The sequence below is a fragment of the Alosa sapidissima genome, chromosome 4, assembly GCF_018492685.1.
Source record: "Alosa sapidissima isolate fAloSap1 chromosome 4, fAloSap1.pri, whole genome shotgun sequence".
Taxonomy (NCBI): domain Eukaryota; kingdom Metazoa; phylum Chordata; class Actinopteri; order Clupeiformes; family Clupeidae; genus Alosa; species Alosa sapidissima.
The window spans coordinates 4,858,529-4,882,178 of record NC_055960.1 but is presented as its reverse complement, the minus strand read 5'-3'; the positions used below and the strand labels follow the sequence as shown (position 1 = coordinate 4,882,178).

The 23,650-nt window shown below is 39.7% G+C and overlaps 1 protein-coding gene across 6 annotated transcripts in view; it reads right to left on the bottom strand.

The window, feature by feature from the left end:
* Positions 1–23,650, bottom strand: part of atp2b2 (ATPase plasma membrane Ca2+ transporting 2) — a 107,468-nt gene that overhangs the window by 82,447 nt on the left and 1,371 nt on the right. For 5 of the 6 annotated variants that reach the window (XM_042088993.1, XM_042088989.1, XM_042088990.1 and 2 more), the window contains exon 2: positions 1,190–1,256. The exons of the other annotated variant lie outside the window; for it this stretch is intronic. The gene's annotated coding sequence lies outside the window, so the exon portion shown is untranslated. The remainder of the gene's footprint in view (positions 1–1,189; positions 1,257–23,650) is intronic. 6 annotated transcript variants of the gene reach the window in all.

Sequence of the window (23,650 nt, the reverse complement as noted above, 5' to 3'; positions counted from 1 at the left end):
CTTTAGTGGCTGTGTGTGTGTGTGTGTGCACTCCATTACTTTTCAGTGGGATAACTGCATCAGAGATATGTATACATAAAATGCCCCACTGCTAATGGTTGCAAATAACTTTAAAATTACTTCAAGGGAGGCTCCCCAAGTTATGCTGCAGTAGAGGAACAAATACATAACTTCCATCTGAAGGAATATGTTTCTTTATGGGTATGAAATACTTATTGGATAAATGACAACTATACATCTGCAATACCATCACTTCTCTCAAAGCACAATGCTTTAAGTTATTTTATTTATTTCTCTATTTTATCAATAGATTAAAGATTCTGATTCTAAAGAAAGAAGCACATACTGTATTCTACCATTCCCATTCAAATGAAGACAAGGCTAATTTTGCCTAATACCATACCATTTAATCTGTAACATTAAAAAGCCCAAATAACAATCTAAAATAAGCAGCAATGTATGTAAAATCAGCAAATCAGAGGAGAGATAAGAATAATCTGCACTCAATTGCTGGTAAACAGCCAGCTACTGAACTGTCCACAGCCACAAGATTTTCCAAACGCTATACTGAAATCTGGTACATGTAACATGTGACAGATCTGTAAAATGTGACAGTTGTGGTATAATGACAGTTAGCCATAGATCAACGTATCGTCTGTAACATCACCAGCAATAAGGGGTTGCCCACATTTTCGCATTATAATCTGTGCTCTGCTCATCTATGTCCTCACTATCTCCACCGGATGGTTGAATGGTCTCCTCCGTGTATTTGATGGTGTGTTTGCACACAACTAACAACACATAACTAAGTGTGCAGGTGAGATTTCTGTAAGTGAAAATGTACATCTCTGCTGTACACCCCTGCAACCTTCTTTATACCCTGGATGAATGTCCAGTCAAGAATTTCAATGAAATGGAAGCACTGGGGAAAACAACAATAAACAAATGACAGAGGAAAAAAGTATGCTTAATATTCCTATTCTCAGCAGAAAGCATATTGATAGTGGATCGGGTAAGTAATAGGTCCAATACCAGCAGGACTGAGTAAAAAATAAAAACTGGACTTCTCTCCAAAGGCATAAAGGCTCATATATTTCTCCTCTTATGGAGTAGAATCATCCAGCTGGACCAAGGCATTTGCTGCAACCCTCCTAAATAACTGTAAATAGACTTTTCAGAGAGGGCTTACCTTTTGTTGAGCAGTTATTGCTGAAACTGAATTATGAAATGCCCATTTAACTCATCATGGGCTGTCCCTGAGGATGATAAAAGAAACATGGTAATTTTTTGAGTTATTTGAGTTATTTATGACTAAATATCCACCTAGATTCAGGACTACCACACAAATACCTAGCCAGGCTTTTCTTCAGCACTTGGTCAGGAATTCTTGAAACAAAGTGAACTTCTGCATTGAGTACAGATGGCTGCAAACAATGCATGCACACAAAAAGCCTTCATCTGAGATTAAACGCTTCTCTGCAACTGTATCAAATCAAGACTGTCCGCGAATGTCAAACCAAACACTAATGTGTAGCAACCTATCTCTCCAAGGGCCATGGAGCTATTTGCTGGAAGTATTGAGCCTCCATCAGAGGCAACTCTTTTCCACTTACGTAATTATTATAAACAGTCAATTAATTATACACTCTAATTGAACCGAGTCACCCCTGCAGTGGGATACTTCTTGTTCTCTATTTTTAAAGAGGCAGACCTCTTTTGGTCAGTTACACTTAGGTCCCTCCTGTGTCCTCAACTACATGGCTATTGTAGATAGCATCTTGCAAGGCACTTTAATGGGCTTCTTACTTGTTGTTTGAGCCTGCCATTAGCATTATCAAGTTATTTATTCTCTGTGGTTCTTTCCACTGGCAAGCATTTTCCACTGCTTGGAGTGTAAGAAAGTGCTAGCTGTGATTTTCCATCATTCCGGCTGAACAACACAGTTTCCTTACTGAAACAGACAGGCACAGCAAAGTTTTTTTTCTACACATTGAATATGTAACATTAGCGCACTCATTTTAAGTTATTAATGAATTTCACCATAGTGAGTTAAATCAATACATAAATACTTATACATCCTTCTTTATAGGGTACACATATGTGAAATTCAGTAACAATTAAGTCTTTCAATAAACAATGGATTTAACAACTAATCACAAAAAAATCTAAAGTACGGTATACAGCAAAGGGCACTATACCAATGACTGCTTCATTTGTACTGTAAGGGCAAAACCACTTGAGTAGCTCTGGAGGTCTAACAGCCTCACTGGCCCATTGAGTTGAACAGCGCTGAAGGCACACGGAGCAGCCGTGCAGCCCAGGGCATGCCAGTGCACATGAGTCCAGCTTGATGCATGCACGCCTGCGGCAGCACAGGCAGGCCACAAAAGAGAGCCAGTCACATGATGGGCCAGTTCGCTGTGATAATGCCTGATATGAGCAGACAAGTGCTGCTTCAAGTGATTAATGCTGTTGTGAGAAGTATTTTGGTGCAAGGCAAAATGATTGCATTCTTTGTTGGATGCTTCTTTTCACTGCGTAAATAAAGGGGTTGATCCGAGTCTTTGTTAATTAAAAGCAAATATCTAGTGCCGGAAAATTAAAACAATTAATTTGAGGGTAGGCATTATTCTGATCCTCTACCAAATGACCAGTTCTTTTCTAGCCTATCAAAACACATGTTAATTTCCTAATAACACTGGACTTGTTAATGTATTAAATCACCTGAAGGACAGATAAGAGAACCTTCATAAGTGGCTTGCAAATGGTGATGGAGTGATTAAATGTGTCATAACTGCACTGCGGCCAGGCTTCAGCCTGGTCACCGCTGTCGGAGAGGGGAAATATTGATTGGACCTTGAGTGACCTTATGTGTTAGTTTGATTGGTAGCCACTGACTGGAGATTTCCCCTGGGGACACATCCCATGCAACCCACCCCACCTCTCAAAGGCCGCCGTGACCAATGACAAGGAGAACCCTCTCCAGATCTCACGGCAAATTGGGGTGCAGCCAAACCTTCACTATGAATTAAGACCTGATCAGACTCCAGGAGAGACAAAAATGTGCATTATTGTAGTATATTCATTTAACTACAAACTAAATTTCCCCTGTTTTGAGTGCTAATCTTAGACACCAAATTGTCTTTATGGCATCTAAAAAGAAATCACTGACTCATACCAACTAGCAACTCATATACAACATCCTGAACTATGAAGAAGGCACATTGCCTAGTCAACCTCCTCTTTTTCTTAAGAGAGTGTCAGTGACCGCTTGCATTGGATACCAAGAGCCATCCCATTAGACCCACTGTCCTGTTATCCAGGCTCTTTGTCACATCAGTCACTGCACAAAGCTGAGATGAAGTCACGGTGTATGTGTGTGGGACATACACTAGTTTAGCTAAGATATTTGTGTTAAAGCACGTCACTCGAACTGAGGGGTAAAACGACAATAACTTTAAAGCCATCTCCTCTGGAACAGGCTGTGGAACCATCTCCAAGAGTTCAATAATGATCTTCATGCCCCTCTGGCTAGGACAGTAATACAGCGGACACTTTCAAATGATATTTACCGGCAGATCAGCTGGACTTTTACATTGTGTATTGGGAATAGACTATGTGCTGTGTTATAAGCATGTGGTGTTGAATTGTCATCATCATAGATATCATTGGAGTTAGATCATTCATCACTCAGCATGATGCGTTAACAAATCAGGATTAAAACTCCTACTTGCCTGACCAGCTAAATCTGATCAGAGAGCATTGTCTAAGTGCTCTAATATCTAATTTGCAAAGTATAAGTATAATACAATAATAATAATAAAAGTATAAAACTCTAATTTGCAATGCACTATGCATTTTCGGGGATGTTCTCGCTATACTGAAGAAAGTCACATGAAATAGTTTTTGAGTTAAGCAAAACTGCCTGAAAAAATGTTTTCATAGGAATGCTACAGTATATATGAAGCCATTACATGATGAATATTACTATACGCCACAGGGTTTTCTTTGAACTGGAATCCCCCCTGGTAGTAATTGGTTCAATTGTGCAGATGACCTACAATAGTTTATGGTTCAATTACGTGCAGATGACCTACACTAGAGCTATGACAGTTATATAATTCAGTAGATTACATACTTTTCATGTCAGAATTCATGGTCTACCAGACAAAACTGGAGAACCCTCTCCACATATTTCTATCAACATCTAAAACTAACCATTTAACCAGAAAAAAACACCACAATGGCTGATATTTTTAAAAAAAGTATATTTGGCCATTATGTTCTAATAATGTTCTACTTTTTTGTCAAATGTTTAATAAAATTCTTAATTGGTCCTCCATGTCCTGATCTTATTTCTGATATTAACTTTCAGAAATGTCATGAGCATGCCTTGGGCTCCTGACAAATGGAGTTTGGTACAGCACATTTTATTTTCCATTTTAAAGGATCACAGCCTTGCTTACGAAGTTTCCATTTACTTCAACTGAACTGAGAAGCCCTGTTGGCACTCCCAAGAAGTGAAAATAATCCACCGCGGTGTCTAAGCACACCCAAGAATGCTTCCCATCTCTACTCTCTGCTGTCAAAGTGCTTCTGCTCTCAGTGGGATAATGTCCAGACCAATCTGTCAGACGTATGCACAGTTTCATCCGGGGATTACTTTTGTTACAAACTTTAAAAATGGGTCATTTTTCAGAGATCATCACGACTTCAGACCACATCTCATAACATCTAAAAACCCAGGGTTATTATGAAACCAAAAGGGCTATTTATGCATGTTATATAATGCTACAAATCAATGAGATTAAAAAAAGACCATCCACAAGAAGTGCGCATGCACTTGTACCAGCATGAGCAGAACCTTTTACTAAGATATGGATAGACTTATGGCAAGGGCTATGAACAATTATAATAGTTACACCTATCTATCAATTTAGAAAAATCTTACCAACAGAAATATTAATACATTTTCCAAAGTTAAAATGCTCTATAAAATAGCAACATGTTGCATTCACCTCCAACAATAATAATTTAATGACAAAGCATTGATCAAATAATGAAATATGTGGTCAGACATCACCCTCACTACACCAAAAACTATAACTCCCAAAACAACACAAGTATAATTCAACAATATCAATTTGTCTTTTCTAGATACATAAAAACACTTTGTGTCGTAGAAACAAGCAACACAAAAATTATACTTACTCTAAAACATCTGAGAAAGCATGGCATATCTACATGAACATCCTGTAGGGCTGCCGGCAGCTAAAAATAGTCAGGGCTAGAGCTCAGATCACGCTTTTCCACGCGGACAATGCATTTGTCATGAGAAAGCCCATTCCGAGGCCAGAAAAGCCGGCTACAGATTCCCTGCGGGGGCCCAGCCATGGTCATTATGGGGCGGGTGAGTGAGCGTGGCTGCACATACCTACATCTGAGGCGGGCACAGCCTCCGCACGATCACATAAGGTCAGAGCGGAACAGCTGCCGTGCGCCTGTGACTGCCCCATCAGCAGGTGCCTGTGGAGAGTCCAGAGCGCAGCCATTCACTCCTGCTCTGTCACTTAGTGCCCTCTGTGACACTGCTTTAGTGCTGTCCTCCGCCCACCCTACAACTGTGCTAGTAAACCAGCCTTGCATATTCATTGTAGAAAAGGTTATTAAATGACACTAAATGTCAGAATGCAACATATTTCCCTACTTGATAACTGCCCACTAATACAGTTTTTTATATTATTTTTTTTTAGAGAAGACAATATTGTAATTTGTAACCCATAATGAGATGATATGGAGGCGAAGGATTGGGTGGGAGGTACTTTTGGAGGGGGGTCAGCATATGAGGGTCTGATACTCTTTTCCTGTAACTAACACAATAGGTGGTTTTCAGTGAAGATTTTCTTTTTTCTTTTTTCTCTGTTACAGTCAGAGCTACACAGTGGTCAGGAGAGGATATGAGAAGCCAATTGTTGAATCAGACTTCCCATGCCCTTTGGATAGGAGTTGGACATCTCTCACAGGAAAACCACTCTTTAAATAGCCTGCACCCCCTCTCCCCAAAACACAGCTATTAATAGCAGCCTACATGGGCTTTTCAGTTTTTCAGTGGGCACTCAGAACCTCTTGATTTTCTCATAGCGGTAGCTTTTGGTACATTTTTAGTAAAAAAAAAAAAAAATAGTCTACAAACTACTCCTTTAGGAGCCCTAAGGCCCTTTTCTGGTTTGTTTTGGATGAACTAGACTGGTGGACACCGAAATTTTGACGATTGGTCCGGTCTCGACTTTTCTGACTCGTTTTGAATCGCCTTTGGCTGCTCAGGGTGGCTGCCAACAGGCATACTGTAGGCTACTCAAACATGCCCTAAAACAACCCTTAACATTCGTTTTCAAAACTGTGCAACTCACCAAGTGGTTAGTGGAGTTTGTTGACTATTAAAAGCAAATATATCGGCGCAATGTATGATTTCCAGCCGTCTTACTTGCTAGGCCTATTGTGGAACTATTTATTCAGACACCTCACAACCGTGTATAAACTTCTGCTCAATATTTGAACCTAAAGCATAGACGGTGGCACAGTAATATCAACATGCAATGAGTCTAACCACTCGGTGAGTTGCACAGTTTTGAAAACGAATGTTAAGGGTTGTTTTAGGACATGTTTGAGTAGCCTACTACAGTATGTAGTAGGTCCTCATGTTCAAAGGTCCTCGTAGTGGCAGTCAGTCTCAGTTCATCCTTCTCAAAGCATCTGAGATTTGTTGCCTTATTTTACAGTAAGTAGAAACTGGATGGCTTAACATGGTAAACACTTAGCACCAGGAACAGCCACTGTTTTATCAATAGAGATACAACACAGAAGGTTTAGCTGAAAAAGATGCATTTGGCTTTCAAATGCTGCCATCTACATATATCTGTGTGTCCTGTTTCAGTTTGCTTGTTTGCATATTTATTGAGGACCGCAATTTCCATCTGAAATGATGACAGGCCGAGTGAATACAAAACAGGGCCTGCAATATTGAGAAGAGTACTGCAAAGGCAAATGAAGGAAAGACAAAAAGACACAGCATGACGATTCAGACTCACTAGAGTGTGCAGACATCATCCAACTAAAATGACACATTTCAGAAAGAACAGTTACAACAAAGTTACAGACGAATTGCACTCATGTACCTAAGGTGATGTCAAAAGACATCAGAGGCCAGAGGCTCCATGCATGGTGGGCTACACAGTCCTCTTGACAGGGTAAAGCACACACCAGTGCCCCCCCCCCCCCCCCCCCCCCACAATAAATCATGAGGAGGGCCTCCATTAAAATTCCACACCATTGCTGAGAGCACTTCAAAACTGTAATGCTTTTAATGTCATGTAATCACTGCTAATAATGCTGTCAGCTGTTCATATGCAGAGAGAAAATGGAGACCTTCCCTGGAACCATTCCGAGAAGTTACAGATGCACTTTTCAAACCTCATGATCAGGCTTATCGGACAATATATTCTAGTGTAGTAGTTCTGCATTCCCTCCCGCTGCGTTGTGTTCCTGAAATCAGCCTTGTGATTTTAATGTAATAAATTAGATGCTTTACTTGAATTACTTAACGGAAACAAGACTTGAGCAACTACAAAACACCCATTAGTGACGATACAAACACTAATGAACTACCTCCATCCCTAAAGGTGACATTAAAGCAACAATACACTCACACTTGACCCAAGATCTACTTCAGCTGGTAATTCTTGATTTGCCCAACAAGCTGAACAAGCAAGTTATCAAAGATACTGAGTGTGCAGACACATACCACCGTTTTTGATGTGATAGGCCTACGTCAAACCTTGGTTGTATACAGGATCAACTATAGAAGCCATGTTTCACTCAGCGATTAGTCATGCAGCATGCCTCTTAAGAGAGCAGCATGCTTAGCTGTGTTTTAAGATATTGTTCTATAGTCATGTAATTGCTGCCCATGGCACTTTGAGATGGTACATCACAAGACAGGCACTGATTCGGAATGGCATTATGTGAACCTAATAGCAAATGGATTGTCTGTCACTTCAATTGGTTCCCCTGGAGCCAGCAAGAAGCAACTTTTTTTCTTTTCTTCCTCTATTCTCCCCCTCTCATTAATCCCCCTCTCAAAAAGATGAAATTGTACACTACAAGACAAAAATCAGGCCAACAGATAGAGGGCATTAATTTGTAATTTAAGGGCAATTCTGGGTGCAACACAAATAAAGACTTGTTTTATTCAAAACAGATTCCTGATGAGCAAAGCTAGAATGCCTCAGAAAAATGTGCGTTCATGCATATGATAAGGTCTGCACTAGCCAAGTCTGATGGTGGATGGTGAGTAGAGCATGCAAGCATGCTAGATACAAGCACGCTAGCCCTGCAAGCATTGAGATTCCAATGCAAAGCTGAATTCACGTTGTAAGAGAAATTTCACATGTGGCTTCGTACAGTGGTTAGCGTGGTGGCTTTACCAAGCATCACCAGCTCCATAAAAATCAAGCTCAGCCATGACCCGCTCCTCCCTCTGTCCTCGGTGGAGCTAGAGCTAGATGGAGTGAGGGGCCGGATGTGTATGGGCATTCATATCAACCCAAGAAATGATGTGCTTTCTGCAGCTAATGAAAGTCAGGCACTGAAGCATGTTCAAAGGTCACTATTTTTAGCACTAAAATTGATTCAGTGTGTACATGACATTCTCACACTGTACATTAAAAAAACACACACACACACACACACACACTCATGCCTCGAAGGGCTCTAAGCACTAGAAGACCAACTGTAAAAAAAATAACAATAAGACCAGTCACAATGACCCATCCTTTTGATTATTAATGGTCAAGCACATTTGACTCTAAGTGCATTTGATATTTAACAGAGCAGTTGTACTCAAAGCCCATTGAAACAACCCCCTATATACTCCTATTTATTCACTGCTTGTGCACACACACTTGGACTTTTGAATGGGAAAAAGGCAATATATTCATTCTTTGCTGGTTAAACCTATTTGTGTCATGTGTACAGAAACAGCAAGCATAGCTGCATGTCAACTCCTTGGACACAGGGGCAGCCATAGAGACCTGGGCACTTGGGACGGAGCCAACAGAGCTTTGGTCTGGCTTAGCTGACATGCTCAAGGGATTCATAGTTAAAGGCAAACACTGCCCTCTACTGAAAAGCATCCGAGCAGTCTGCCCTTAAACCTTGACTTACCCATCCCTCAAGGTTAGCCCTTTCTGCAATGAGCACCAGTAGCCTGATTAATCGTGTGCTTTCTGTCCAAACAGTTGCAAGACTCCTGTGACCTACATACTAGACCCCTGGCCTCAATTAACAGAAGTCACTTGAGAGTCATGACATGATTAATGTGTGCAATCAAACTGAATAACAGTGTACAAGCAGCAAGACCATTCAAAGTATCTCAGATGTTAAGTAATGCATCTGCGAAAATCATGCAGAATTCATGTGCTGTCGTGTCAGTTTCTCTGCTGTCTTGGAGAGGGATTACAATTTCTGATTGTGGCTAAAAAACAAATCCATGCTGCTGAAACGACATTGTTCAAGTGAGAAATTTTTAAAGTTGAGAATGGGCTGATTGCAGACAGCGACACGACAAGCCTGCTTACCACCCACTGCTTAGCAGTACGGAGTTTGAGAGCAACCATCAGTCACTCTTCTTCTTGTGACAGCTCCGATGCCAAAGATGGTCATCATATGATGCAAGGGGACACAATGGCATAGAATGGTACCAACCGTTATCCAGGGTTAATGGGTGTTGAGGTCTACAACTGTTTAAAGGTGTGGAAGAAAATTTCAATTCATGTAGCAAACTCACGGGTAGACCATAAAAGCCTTGCAATACCTCAGCATAATTGAACAGAGCAAGAATCGCTGATTTTTTTTTCCGGTGCCTTTAATCTTCCCATACTCTCAGCCCCCCTCTCTCCCCCACCAAAAAGAACAAAGTCAGAATTACATCAGGCTGTAATCTCTCATTTTCGCATTTTCGAAGGCTTGTAATGAAGCAAGTGTTCGCTCAATGCACTCTGTGTGCTGACCTCCTCCTGATACGGATGTGTGCCGAACGTGAGGGAAGGGCTGTGGTTACAGCCTCCTGCTTCTGACACAGGCAGCGCACGACAGCCACTTTCCCAGAGAGCCCACAGCACAGTGACCTTCAATGACACCGCAACAGGACAGGGAGGCCAGCCTGTACTGGACAAGAGGCGCGTGGGAGCCTCAGCATTGGGAGTGAGACTCCAGCCCTGCATGAGTGTCCTCTGTTCGATTGGCGTAATCTCCTTTTATTTTACACTTCAGTCAGCGTGAAATAAATGCTTCAGCCCCACCCCCACCACCAAGCCATCACTGTTGTTTTCTCACACCTGCTGAGGATCCCAGTGAGATTCCTGTCCACCTAATTTGTATCATGTCATTCATTCGACATTGAGATGCTAAGAATAGAACGTGGACGCAGGGAACAATCATTGCTCAAGTAGGATGAATTTAATTAAGTGATAGAAAGATTGGTTTCACTTGCTCTATTAAAAGATGTCAAATAGAGCATAACTCTGACGCTGCGTACGGATTTTATGCTTAGTAAACAACATTTTATTACGTTCAATAGGACAGTTCAAACAGTGCAAAATAAGTTATTGGATGCAGAAGTTTGGAGCTGAAGAAGACAGACTTATCATTTAAAACACAGACACACACACTCACTCAAAGACACACACACACGCATGCACACACACACACATGCACACACACGCACACAGTAAAAGTAAGCAATTAATCTTTGTTCTTCTGTTTGTTTCCAGGGAGCTAATATGAAGAACAAAGAGACCAAATCCTATATGGCTAAAGGCTAACCTTTGATGGATGCTGACAAAGAAAGGAAGGTTTCCTTTTCTGCTTTTCTACTTAGACTAAATTTACTTGTGCAGAGAGACCCTGCATATCTTTGGAAGCCTCGTCAACCTCTTGGCTATATATGAGAGCACCCCCAAAAATCTCTTTTTAGTATGAGCTTGTAAGAATCCAACCCCCATAAAAGGCCTGGGACCTAAAGAAGATGTTTTTAATTCTCACACCCATCATACTCAGTTGTTTTGGTTGGCAAGTGACCCAGCCTTCCATCACGAGAAAACACGAGCTGGTGTTCTATTCTAAAAGGTCTATATACAGAACAGAACTGGACCTGTCTTCAGAGAATGAAAGCCACCAAATGCTGAAGCTCAAGCTGAGCACAGAGTAAACGTTTCTGCACTGACTCCAATGGCTTCATAGCTTTACATGATGTACATTTACATGAAATGTACATGAGCATTTGAGTGAATTTAGAACATTTGGATTTCAGTCCAGTGGGCTCATAAATGTCAAATAACCGTATACATTCAAGCTATGTCTGCTAAATACCCTACAGTTATTGTATGTTGCTATATATGTATATGTACTGTATATATTTATATGTATATGTATATATTTCCTTTTCCTTGTATGAATGTATAGTCCTGTGTTAATTCTTAGTATTCTTAATTCTTAGTCTCCTTTGCATTTTAGCTGGAATGTCATTCCCCATTGGATCAAATCGTCTGCTAATTGAATAATGTAAATGTAATGAAATATTATTGGTGGTTTGTTAGAGCACTTGAGAGTAGTCTAAGATAAGTACGGTGGCCTGAAAGTGCAAAAAAAATAACAATGGTAAATTAATTTTTTACAAGATTAAAGTTTTTAAACAAATGTACAATGTTTTAAGCAAATTTACATTTTTTTAAACAAATTTACAAGTTTTAAACAAATTTACAATGAGTGAACAGATTTACAAGTTTTTAAACAAATGTATGTTTTTTACGGAAGTTTAGTTTAGATTCAACTTTGTCATTGAGCATAAGTGCAAAGACGATGAAATACAGCATGTAACCAGAAGTTCAGAACGTAGCAATATTTACAAACAAAGTACAGGAATGATTGAATACTTCTGCCATAAGATGCTATCCTATCATCTGTCCAAAGAATTTATGCTATCCTATCATCTATCCAAGGAATGTTTATACTTGTCTAACTGAAGGGGTATCATACACGTTATTGTCATCTCATAAACACAAAGTGAAACACACTGTCTTACAATATTTGGCCTTCGCGCTCTTAACATACATCACACTCTCATGATCCTACTGCCATAAAACAAACCCATACAGAGGCTCATCTGTTTACATTGCATAAGCATTAAGTTCCACGAAAGCAAGAGAGTTAAATTATTGATCTGACCCAAGTAGCAATTGTTAATTAATGAAGTTGGGTAGACCTAATATAATACCTGAACATGATCGCTTGAAGACACCTTGTTGAATAATGTTTCGGAGGAATTCCCTTTCTAAGAATCTTGATACACTGAATAATTAAGTATGCTTGCAAAGCAGCACACTTATTGGGGGCCAAGCAGCGAAGGCACCCATTGTGTTTCTACGTTTTCCTATTATTATTATTCCGTCATGGAAGTCTATGGCAGCCCATAGAACCGTCTGGTAAAAAGTTGTAAAATTTGCCACACAAATTAGGCACAGTCCCATGATTAATTTCACCAAGTCGGCACCTTGAGCGCTCTAACGCCACCAACAGGCCAAAGTTGGACGTGCGTTCACTCACGTAACTTTTGACCTGTTGACCCGATTGTCAAAAATGAGGTATTGTTGGAATCCTTGGCCCATGCCAACGCACCCTATGACGTCATTTTCCGCCATGATGGATTTTCCGCCATTTTGGATTTTATCGAAAGTGAAACTAAAGTTTCACGCCTCACATGTCCGATTTTCACGAAACTTAGTATATATGATCTTCAGACCAAGCCGCACAAAAGTTATCCCTTTTCGTCTTCGGAACTAAAACCGCTCTCCCGTAACAGCCAATCGAAATTTGTGGTGAAGCCGCCAAACAGGAAGTGAGCTCATATCTCTGCAACCATTTCATGTATCATAACCAAACCTTTGACCTCTAGGGGGCGCTGCAATTAGGAACAATGTGTTTTGGCCTGTAGCTGCTGTTGTGTTTGGAATTAAAATGTACTAGTGGGGTCTGTTAATACAGTCGGAGGTCCTTAGGCTGACCCAAACAAAACTGTGATGTCATCCTAATTGATTCGGCCGCCATATTGGATTTAATAAAAAACACCTAAAAGTTTTCACAGGTCACAAAGTTTGTCCGACCCTAACCCTAACCCTTGACACCAAACTTGACACACATAATCTTCAGTCCAAGCCTCAAAAAAGTTATCCCTTTTTGTCTTAAAACCTAAAACCGTTCGCCCATAACAGCCATACAAAATTGGCGGCGAAGCCACCAAACAGGAAGTGAAGGGATATCTCAGTAATGCTTTCACATATCAAAACCAAACTTGTAACCTGGGCTCAGGACCCAATTAGGAGTAGGCTCAAGAAATTTGGTAAATTTTGACCACTGTGTGGCGCTATAATCACAGGAAGTAGGCTCATATCTCAGCAATGCTTACACATATTGAAACCAAACTTGGTATATGGACTTGAGACCCCATTCTGAAGATACACAATACATTTGGCGACCTTCGACCACTAGGGGGGCGCTAGAGATACAGGAAATTAGCTCATATCTCAGCAACGCCTTTATCTATCAAAACCAAATTTGGTACATGGACTCGGGACCTGATCCCGAGTCCTTGGTTGTGGCCCACTGGTTAGCACTCTTGACTTGTAACCGGAGGGTTGCCGGTTCGAGCCCCGACCAGTGGGCCGCGGCTGAAGTGCCCTTGAGCAAGGCACCTAACCCCTCACTGCTCCCCGAGCGCCGCCGTTGAAGCAGGCAGCTCACTGCGCCGGGATTAGTGTGTGCTTCACCTCACTGTGTTCACTGTGTGCTTCACTAATTCACCGATTGGGTTAAATGCAGAGACCAAATTTCCCGCACGGGATCAAAAAAGTATATATACTTATACTTATACTATGCTGAGCACACACAATACATTTGGTATACTTTGACCACTAGGGGCGCTATAATTAGGAAGACTTTTACGTATCGACACCAAACTTGATACGTTGATTCGTAAACACATCCTAAGGACCCACAATACATTTTGTGACATTTGACCACTAGTGGCTCTATGATTAGCAACACTTTCACCTATCGCAACCAAACTTGGTATGTGGACTTTGGACTACATCCTGAGGATGCACAATTCATTTGGTGTGCTTTCACCACTAGGGGTGCTATAATTATCAACACTTTCACGGATTTAAACCAAACTTGGTATGTGGACTTAGGAGTACATCTTGAGGACACACAATAAATTTGGTGACCTTCAAATCCAGTCCAGTCCAATCCAATCAAGTCCAATCCAATCTAACACAACACAGTCAAGTCCAGTCCAATCCAATTCAATCCAATCTCAACTCCTGCTTAACTGCTTGGCCCCTCATTGCTGCTTGCAGCTATATTTGTTCTTCTTAAGTTTTTTTATTATTATTAAGTGTGCTTGCAAAGCAGCACACTTATTGTTCTTCTTAAGTTTTATTATTATTCCCGTCTCCCTAATTTTTTTGTCAGCTCTAGCGCCTAGGCCCTTTGAGACAGAGACACCGTTCCAACTTTAAAACGTCCGGGCAGTACCGATGTAAGTTGCTCGCGAAGATGATGTCAGGTGGGCGTGTCGTTCGTCCGCCATATTGGATTGAACAGAAAGCAAAACAAAGGTCACAAATTTGGTCCGAACGCCACAAACCTTGACGTACATTATCCTTGGACCAAGCCTTACAAAAGTTACCAGAAGGATTTTTGATTTTCGAAAGCGTTTGCCCGTCACAGCCAAACGAAAACGCCGGCGAAGCTCCGAAACAGGAACACGGTCACATATCGATACCAAATTTTGTATTTAAACTCGGGACTCCAATGTAAGGGTGCATAAGCTAAAAAAAAAAAGAAAACATTCCAAAAGATTCCAGCATTTGGCAAACCACCCACCCGTATTTGGTAACTATCACCTTTCACATTCACAGTTGTACTTCTATCACAATGCCTTCCAAGTATACACAGTGTCTCTGGGCAGCCACAATGTGTCTAGGCAGCCTTGCCCAATCATGAAATCCTTGCTCAGCCATGGGATAGTATGGACTTACGAACTGAAATGGTAAGGAGAACACTAGCTATTTATTGCTGATGTAGTACAGTTATTTTCACATTGACGGTATTCAAAATAAATTTTTCATTATTGTTAAATATCATGATGGGAGAGTATTATTAAAAAAAGTATGCAAATTCATATGTTCACGGGCATTTAGGTTTTACTGTGTTGTTTTGTTGTAAAGACATGCAAGGCATTCTGGGCCATGTGATATATGAACAGTGGTTGGCAGCACTCCATACGTATTAATATGAATAGGTGTTTCTGTAAACCTAGGGACAATGAACAGCTATCTCTGTTAAACGAGCTGGTAATCGCTCATTGAAGAGGGAACTATGATAAAAAGATTGTTTTCCTAAAAGCATGGAGTTGACGAAAGAATAAGCAGGAAATGTCACGTTAATGTTAAATACATCTGAACACTAGGTGGCAACATTGTATTACATTTCACTAAATACGGTGTGAGCTTCACAAGTAAGGAAGGTGCAAATATTATGTAATTTATCATGGGAAATTATTGGAAATGTTATTTTCTTGTTTATTCTAATTGCAAACCACACACATCCATTCGTAATCACACGTACACTTGTAATACCTTGAAAAGACTATCGTTTATTTGATGTTGCCTAGCAACGCAGCCTTCAGAGCAAAGATTCTAGAACAGGGCTTCAGAGAAACACGTTTTGAGTTTGTGGCCAAGAACCTAAAATATCGGTTTCCATGTGTATGTGCTGGATGGTGTGTGTCCTTTATGAAAGTAAGTGTTTTATACAGTTAACGTTACAGACATAATGAGTCATGTTGTAGTGGTCAACATAAATGTGCCCCTTCTGTTATTAGAATGCTAAGCGGAGAAGCATGCTAAGCAGAGATTTAGTATCATTAATTTCTTATGTGGCTAGCTATAGGGAGGAGATGCATGTTGCTAATTGGGATTTATGTTGTTTAGCATAATGCCATATGGTCATTTGATATGAGATGCTTGCACTCGTAACTTCGTCACTTGTAACATTAGGACTGCTATTTTTTTTTACTAACAGTAATTTACGAAGCACTTTAGCCCTAAAAGTAGCACCTAAGTCTGTGACAGCTTAAAAGAAGTGGCGAGGACTCCTAACGGTCTACAGCAGCTTCCAATCGCGAGGGAACTTGCATTGTAGGCATAACTAAGGAATGCAATAACACCACCAACAACCAAAACCAGCCTACTCATTGTCAACATGTACATTAAATGTGACGTTTCATGTGAATCAAATTAAAATGTTTTTTTTTTTTTGCAAACGTAGGCATAGGCATATGGTGACAGATTAATTTAATAATGCTGCTGTGTGAATCACGGTAAGCGTGAATGAAGTGGCCACTTCTTAATGGGACCCACAGTATGGAAGTGGGCTAAGTAAAATAGAGATGTTTCAAATAAGATAAGATTAATCAGAATTCTATGATATGCCCGCTTGACAACGGCAGAGATAGAACTGGCCTTTGGCCATAGCAACCATCCATTTAGAACGATTGGCCTTCATAGCAACCAAAGATCTGAGCTGTGTTGCAATGTGAGGCAAAGTATAGAAAGGTGATGAAATATACAGAGACAGGTCAAGAAATATAGTGCAATGTAGACAGTAGTATACAGTTGATTTACAGACGGTGGTTTAGAGTAATATGAAGTAGGCTATTCCTTTATTCTGAGATACATCTGAGATAGGCTACATCAAAAGGCTCTCAAAACAACCCCAGGCTCACAAAACAATCCCAAACAGACATAAGGTCTTTATAGAGCAAATCCATATAGATTATTTGTCAAATAAACAAGTAAAACATAATTTGTGGGATGGAATATATAACATTCACACTCATAGCTCATATTTTTTTAAATAAATCAGTGAAAAAGTATCCTGACAAACAAGCAGCTTTTTAATGCCTTGGTCATATTTCATCATTTCAATTCCTCTGTAGGTTACCTGATAGCCCAGTTTGAGAGGCGCAAGACGCGTGACATTATTTATTTTTGCAGCCAATCACTGCTGTCATTTTATTTTATTGATTTGATCTGTCATAGAAGCTAAATTCGAAGGCAGGCCCAAAGGTAAAATCCAACTAACCGCATTCAACCCGCAAGCCAATAGTTGAATAGCCCTCTCCTAGAGCTTTTGAGATATTGCCACTGCTCCAACACTGAAAGGCACTGTTACAATGCATGGATCAAGCCAGGTTCAGCATAGCGTATGCCACTGTCTGCTCACGCTGGTGACCGGACCAGGGCAAGCACACTTTCGCAGTTCCCGCCGGAAATGCAGTCTAGTTCTTAAGTATTATTTGACTTGCCTTACAGTAGGCTTTTGTCAAACATATTGGCTCATCAGTTTAATATCTACTGGCTTTCCCTTCCATGGTAAGAAATATTGTACAAATAAATGCAGCAAAGAATAACAAGGTGATATTCTTCAAAATAATTATGTCAAAAAACAGAGACATGGGATCTTTCAGATCATTCCATCCCAGTTATATTCTGACAATTACAGCAGTAATTGCGGATACACTGTAATATAAATGTGTGGTTTAATAATTAAGTTAAACCCCATAACAACCTAATATGACCTGAGATAACACCCATGTCTTATGCATAAACAAACATAGGAAATGTAGTTACTGTATTGGTGAAATGTATCACTTTCGAAAGTCAAGGTAAAAAAACAAATACCTCTACATCAATGCCATTTTCAAATGATACCCATCCATATTAGAATATTACGTTAGAGAAGTCAAACCTGTCTGATCTGGTGACTGTAGGGTAAAACGGTAGCATCAGTTCGATCTCCAAGCTAGCTCTGGCTTGAATAATAGAGGTTGAGATGTCAGCACCAGATGGCACTGAATCTTTATTGTACAGGACTCAAGGTCAAAGGCAAAGATTAAATTACCAGTTGTATAACATCTATGGCGATGAGTGGAAGCATGTGGCCCTGTGCCACCTAACATGCATGCAGTAAATTCTCCTGGCTGTGTCAGCTGCACATTCGGCACGGTAACCAGAACCTGCTGCATCTACTGATGAAAAGGCAGTGCACACTTCCCTCCCAATCTGCATCTCTGATCATATGTGTACTTATATTTCAAAATTGATGCCACAATTTATGTAGACCTCATTTCTATAGTGGCAGTAGCCTGGAAATCCAGACCCGGAAATCTAGAAAGATTAAGGGTCTGGCCACGAGTAATGAAAATGGCCGAACTCGAGGGGCGGCACCAAGCATGCATTTGAAAATATCATGGCATGCAATTGGATAACACTACAACCAATGTTTACTGACTGATTCCATACTTCGACGCAATTGGATAACACTTGAATTTAGGGAAAGACAGTGACAAACTGGTATGTCACAGCATTTAAATTAAACAACTGATTGAACACCGTTTTTGCAACTGTGATACACACATCATTATGTAGATGCCAGAACAGTATGAGCTACCATCAACTATATATCTGAGGTGGATGCACACTTTGATCAGATAAATCAGGGAAAGGTAATATATAAGAGAACAAGTCCTCTTTTGCGGCCGATTAAATCCATGCTGCTAATTGGTGTCTCGGTTTGCAAAAGCTCAAACATGAGCTCTTAACTACCATTCTGCAGTCAGACAAGCTACATTAACATTTTATGAGGATTATCATTTTTTAATGATCGTCTGCTCCTACCAAGGACCCAAGCGCAGTGCAACAGCAGACTTGTACATCTTTGCCATAACAACAAACTCCCACAGACTTGTACAGCTGCAGGCTCTACAGGAGTCTATATCCCTCCCAGGGGAACAGAATCCAACAAGAGGCCTTGCTTTAAGGTGACAGGCCCCTTTGTGTGGTCAAAACTACTGCAACACAACCATGTTTCACACACAACACCTACACTATGCTGTACGCAAAAGACTGCACTGTACAACATGTCAAGTATACACTCATGTGTACATCTAATAGATTATAGAAGATAGAATACATTACAAATAGTCACAAAGGGTGACAATGTCTCTTATCACCTGTGACAAAAGGAAAAGACTAACTGATTGTCTTAAATTACTATCCATGCTTTAGGTCCAACTAACCAGCAAACAGCAGATAATCATTCAAAGCAACTCTCCTGAAGTGATTAAGTCACTCTGGCCAAGCAGCATTTGTGTTTCACTCTGTGGTAAAAATAAACCTGTTTTTGTTTCTTCAGCTGTGAGGGGATTTTTTCCATGTCCATTATGCCATCCTAGCAACTATCCTAGCTGTAGCGGACAAGACGAGAAGATTACTCCTCAGAAAGAATTGGTTGTCAGCTTTCAAGCTTAGACACTCCACACAGATGAAAGTAAGAAGAGTGTGTGATTCAAAGACCAGTATACATCAAACTTAATTCAATACTACAATAATTTGAATGTCCCATGAAACATTGCTATCCTGCTAATCGCTCAGTTGTCTCGGGGTCTTGATTTCCAACAGAGGACCAAGGGTTACATATGTGTGACTTATCCACGGTCTATACAAATCCAATCCCTTTTGTTACATAACCATAATACACACCAAGTAAAAAAAAATATTCTTAATCCCTCTACAAAAGGAAAAGAAAAAAACATTTCACAACTAGGGCAAATTTATACTTTCCAAGAAGTCGTTCTAGAACAAAACCTCTTAACTAAAACTATTACTGAGCCAATACATCCAGCTTTTTTGTATAAGTCCTTATTAGTCAACCCATACTCAACCATACTAACACTATCACTAGACTAGACTAGACTGTTAAATAGTTCACTTTAAAAAGGTTCATATATATTTATACAAAAGGATAATAATGCTATGGTTAGGACAATTTTCACAAACTTCAACTTAACAATTTTTTTTCTTAACAAGTTTCAACTTGGCATGTTTTTAAGGTCTGTTCAAATAAACAGTGACGGGACAGTTTTTCATGAAGGCCAACACAGAGGACTGGAGCAAGAAGGGGTTCTTTGATAAAATAGCTCTACTCCCATGGGGAAGTACAGCAGCAAAGGGACAAACATAAAACTCTTAAGGCTACAATCAGTGGCTCAGCAGTCACAGCAGGAAGCACAAATTATGTTCTCCGTTAAGAGCAAAGCAGCAAAGGTTCAGCAAAGGCTATTGCTATACTCTTTTCATATCTGTTGTTAAATATAAATTAAGCACTCCCTGAAAACTGTATATTTTCTATTTATCACTTCATTGTCATGGGTTAAAATGTTAATTTTTTGTGTGATTTATTACTTCATTCTTTCCCTAACTGAGTCTGTGCAGCAAACAAGTTTTGTTGATATGAACTACAGAAATGAACGTGACTTCAGATATGTTATCAGTTAGTTCATGTGATGTTTGTGAGGTATTCCTATGGTCTAAAATGTTTAACTCCATCAAGTTAGCTGAGGTTACAATCAATTAATGTAAATGTAAATAATTTAAACTTTTTCTGGCATTTGGAAAGTATTCGGAATTACAGTTAATACCTGTCATTTACAGTTTGTTGTTAGCCATGTTGAGTTTCTGTAAGTGATTAGCCTGGCTGAATTCTTGGCTGCCAGCCAGCTCATAAATGTTCTCATGTGTGTGGAGCTAATTTATTGTGTTTACATTTAGTAAGCATTTGGAAAAACCCATGCGTGTGGAGCCAATTTATTGAATTTACATATAAGCATTTGGGAAAAACTTAACAAGCTACTGATGTTTACTGCTACTATTAATAAAACATTTGTTATTTCCTAATAAAAATGCATTTATCATTATTACTATTATTATTGTGGATTAATGTTATTGTTCTAACTATATTCATGAACTGTTTTAACAGTGATAAGAGAGGTTCTGTGAAAGAATAATCCAATCAAAATTTGAAATTGAAATGTACACCACATTCAGTATGTGTTCAAGAGGGACACTGCATGCATTCCTGACTAGTTCTAGTCCTCCAGCTAGTCAACGTATGCTGTGACCATATGCTGACTCAGTTGGCCACAAGTTTGGCTAGCTGAGTCAGCATAATCCAACATTTTATCCACTATTTTTCCACTGGATACACTGCAAAAAATAAGATATTTATATTAAGATCAAAAAATCTATTTGGTATTGTTTTTAGTATGAAGAGACTTCATACAGCACTCTCTCGAAAGATCATTTTGACTTAATTTAAGAACACTTTGACTTATTTTAAGGAGTCTTATCACGCAAATTTGCTTGTTTTCAGGATGAGACGTCTTAAAAGAAATCAAACTCTTCTTAAATTAAGTCAAATGATTTTACGAGAAAGCGCTAGGTAAGACTCTATATACTGAAAACAATACCAACTAGATTTTTTGATCAATAAGACTTGGTTAGATTTTATTAGATAAGCAGTTTTTGCAGTGTATCACCGGATTTACGTTGTCCAAGGAGTAAACTAGGATTAGAATGTACAGCAGGTGGAAAAACAATACCTTCAAAGGTTGTTACAACACTGTATGATTAAAGTATAAGGTCATTCTGAATAAACCAACTTAAACCAGGTCTTTCATGAAATACCACACTTCCACCTTATTCATTCATCCGTATGATGTGAAACTAACATGAAACTCTCTTTCACTTTGTCAGTGAGTATACAGCAACATAGTGATTGACTAATGGCTTCATGCCTTATACAGTGCAAGACTGCAGTACATTTAGGGGCTTGACCTACATGTCAACAGTAAGAAAAAAAACTGCTTCTGTTCTAATATGCTTCAGAATTTTGTCATTTCCTTTGGATTAAATGGCCAGCCAAGGAGCCAACTAATGAAACAGTCAAAGCCGATTCCAAACCTATTCTGAGACCTAAATCTCAGTCATACTGTGTCCCCAAAAGGGCATTCGATATTACACACTCTATAACTGAACATATTAATGGCAGAAGTCACTTGTATTATAGCTTTCCAAGCCTACATTGTATTTGCAGTAGTATGTACAACTTCACAGTGTATTTCACTTTCGGCTGCCATTGTAATTTTTCAAAGACTTGGAACTGGAGAAAGGTTGAGAAACTTCATTTTGAATCTACATGTATGCATTGATCAGAACCCCTGAGGAGGGAAATGGTCAGGAAACCCAGGAAGCAGTATAGGACGATAGTCAGATATCATTGGTGATGGTGGTGTGTGTGTGTGTTGGGGGGGGGGGGGCACAATTAAAACAAAATAGCATCTCACTTCGTTAGTGAAGACAGATCTAGATCTTTTTAAATGAGGGGCTGCACACCACAGCTGTGCTGAAGAAGCAAATGTACAAAATGTGCAAATGTACAAAAGTGGCATCAGACAACATTTTTTATATGTCAATTAGTCCCTTCTTCGGACAGTCTAAACATGCCCCTTACCATGAATACCACATGGGTCCAACTGAAGAAATGTTCAGACAAACATATGCTTGTGAACAGTGCAAGCCAAGGCTGCTCTACTAATGTAGATCTCAAAACCATACATAATCAAAGCAAGCGCACATTTCTGGCCAGCAGGTACGAGTTCTTACTAAGTTGTTGTAATAAGTGCATTCACATTGCTCACGCCTCTATACTAGCCAACAAGGTTCTGGTCAACAGCACTGCATATACACTCATTAAATATTTCAGCCACTGTATGCCAATTCATCAATGGTGGCATCAAGTGGCATCATTGAACAAAAATGTGCCTTCCTCAACCTATGGCCAAATCTTTCATATTTTATTTGCCACTTTTTCACAGAAGACAGTAAGTGAATCCTGAATTTCCCCTTGGGGATCAATAAAGTATCTATCTATCTATCTATCTATCTATCTAAGTAAACACAATTCAGATGTTTCGTGTCCTGAAAGTGAGAAAAAGTAATGCTAGTCAAGGGCAGGAGACATTCTGTGGCTTTTTCCAAACCAACATCAAGAAGGATGAGGAAGATAATGAAATGTATCAGTTAAGAGGGAAAACATGTCAAACCCTTCAGAAGAGGGGATGAATAGAAAAGGAGAGGGAATAGGAGGGAGTGGTCAGAGATGGACACAAATAGAAAATCCTCATGGAGGTCTCTAGACCCCAATTAGATTATTCTTTGCTACTAGGGCACGTCCTTTGTAAAAAAAGATAACACAATTCTCCCTTGTTCTGTTGAACTCCTCTAAAGCTCCCAAACACCAAACTTGATACACAATTCATCCTAACATTGTTCAGTAACTGTTCAATTGGCAATGCAACATTACTGAACACATGGCATTACAATGAAATTGTTTTGCTGGTCTAAAACTTTGTTTCAGTATCAGCCTTCTAGTAGCTCTCTCTGTGACTGATTGAGTCTGAAAATACCCACACATACTGTTCTGAAAGTTTTAGCTGGACATTTTGACCTGAATGTCTTCATCAGACATCACTCCTGTAAGATGACACAAATAGACTTTTTATCACAATATGTTGTAGCACATACTTGTGCACAGTACAGCTGGTGTGCATGCACTCATATCCCATATTCTA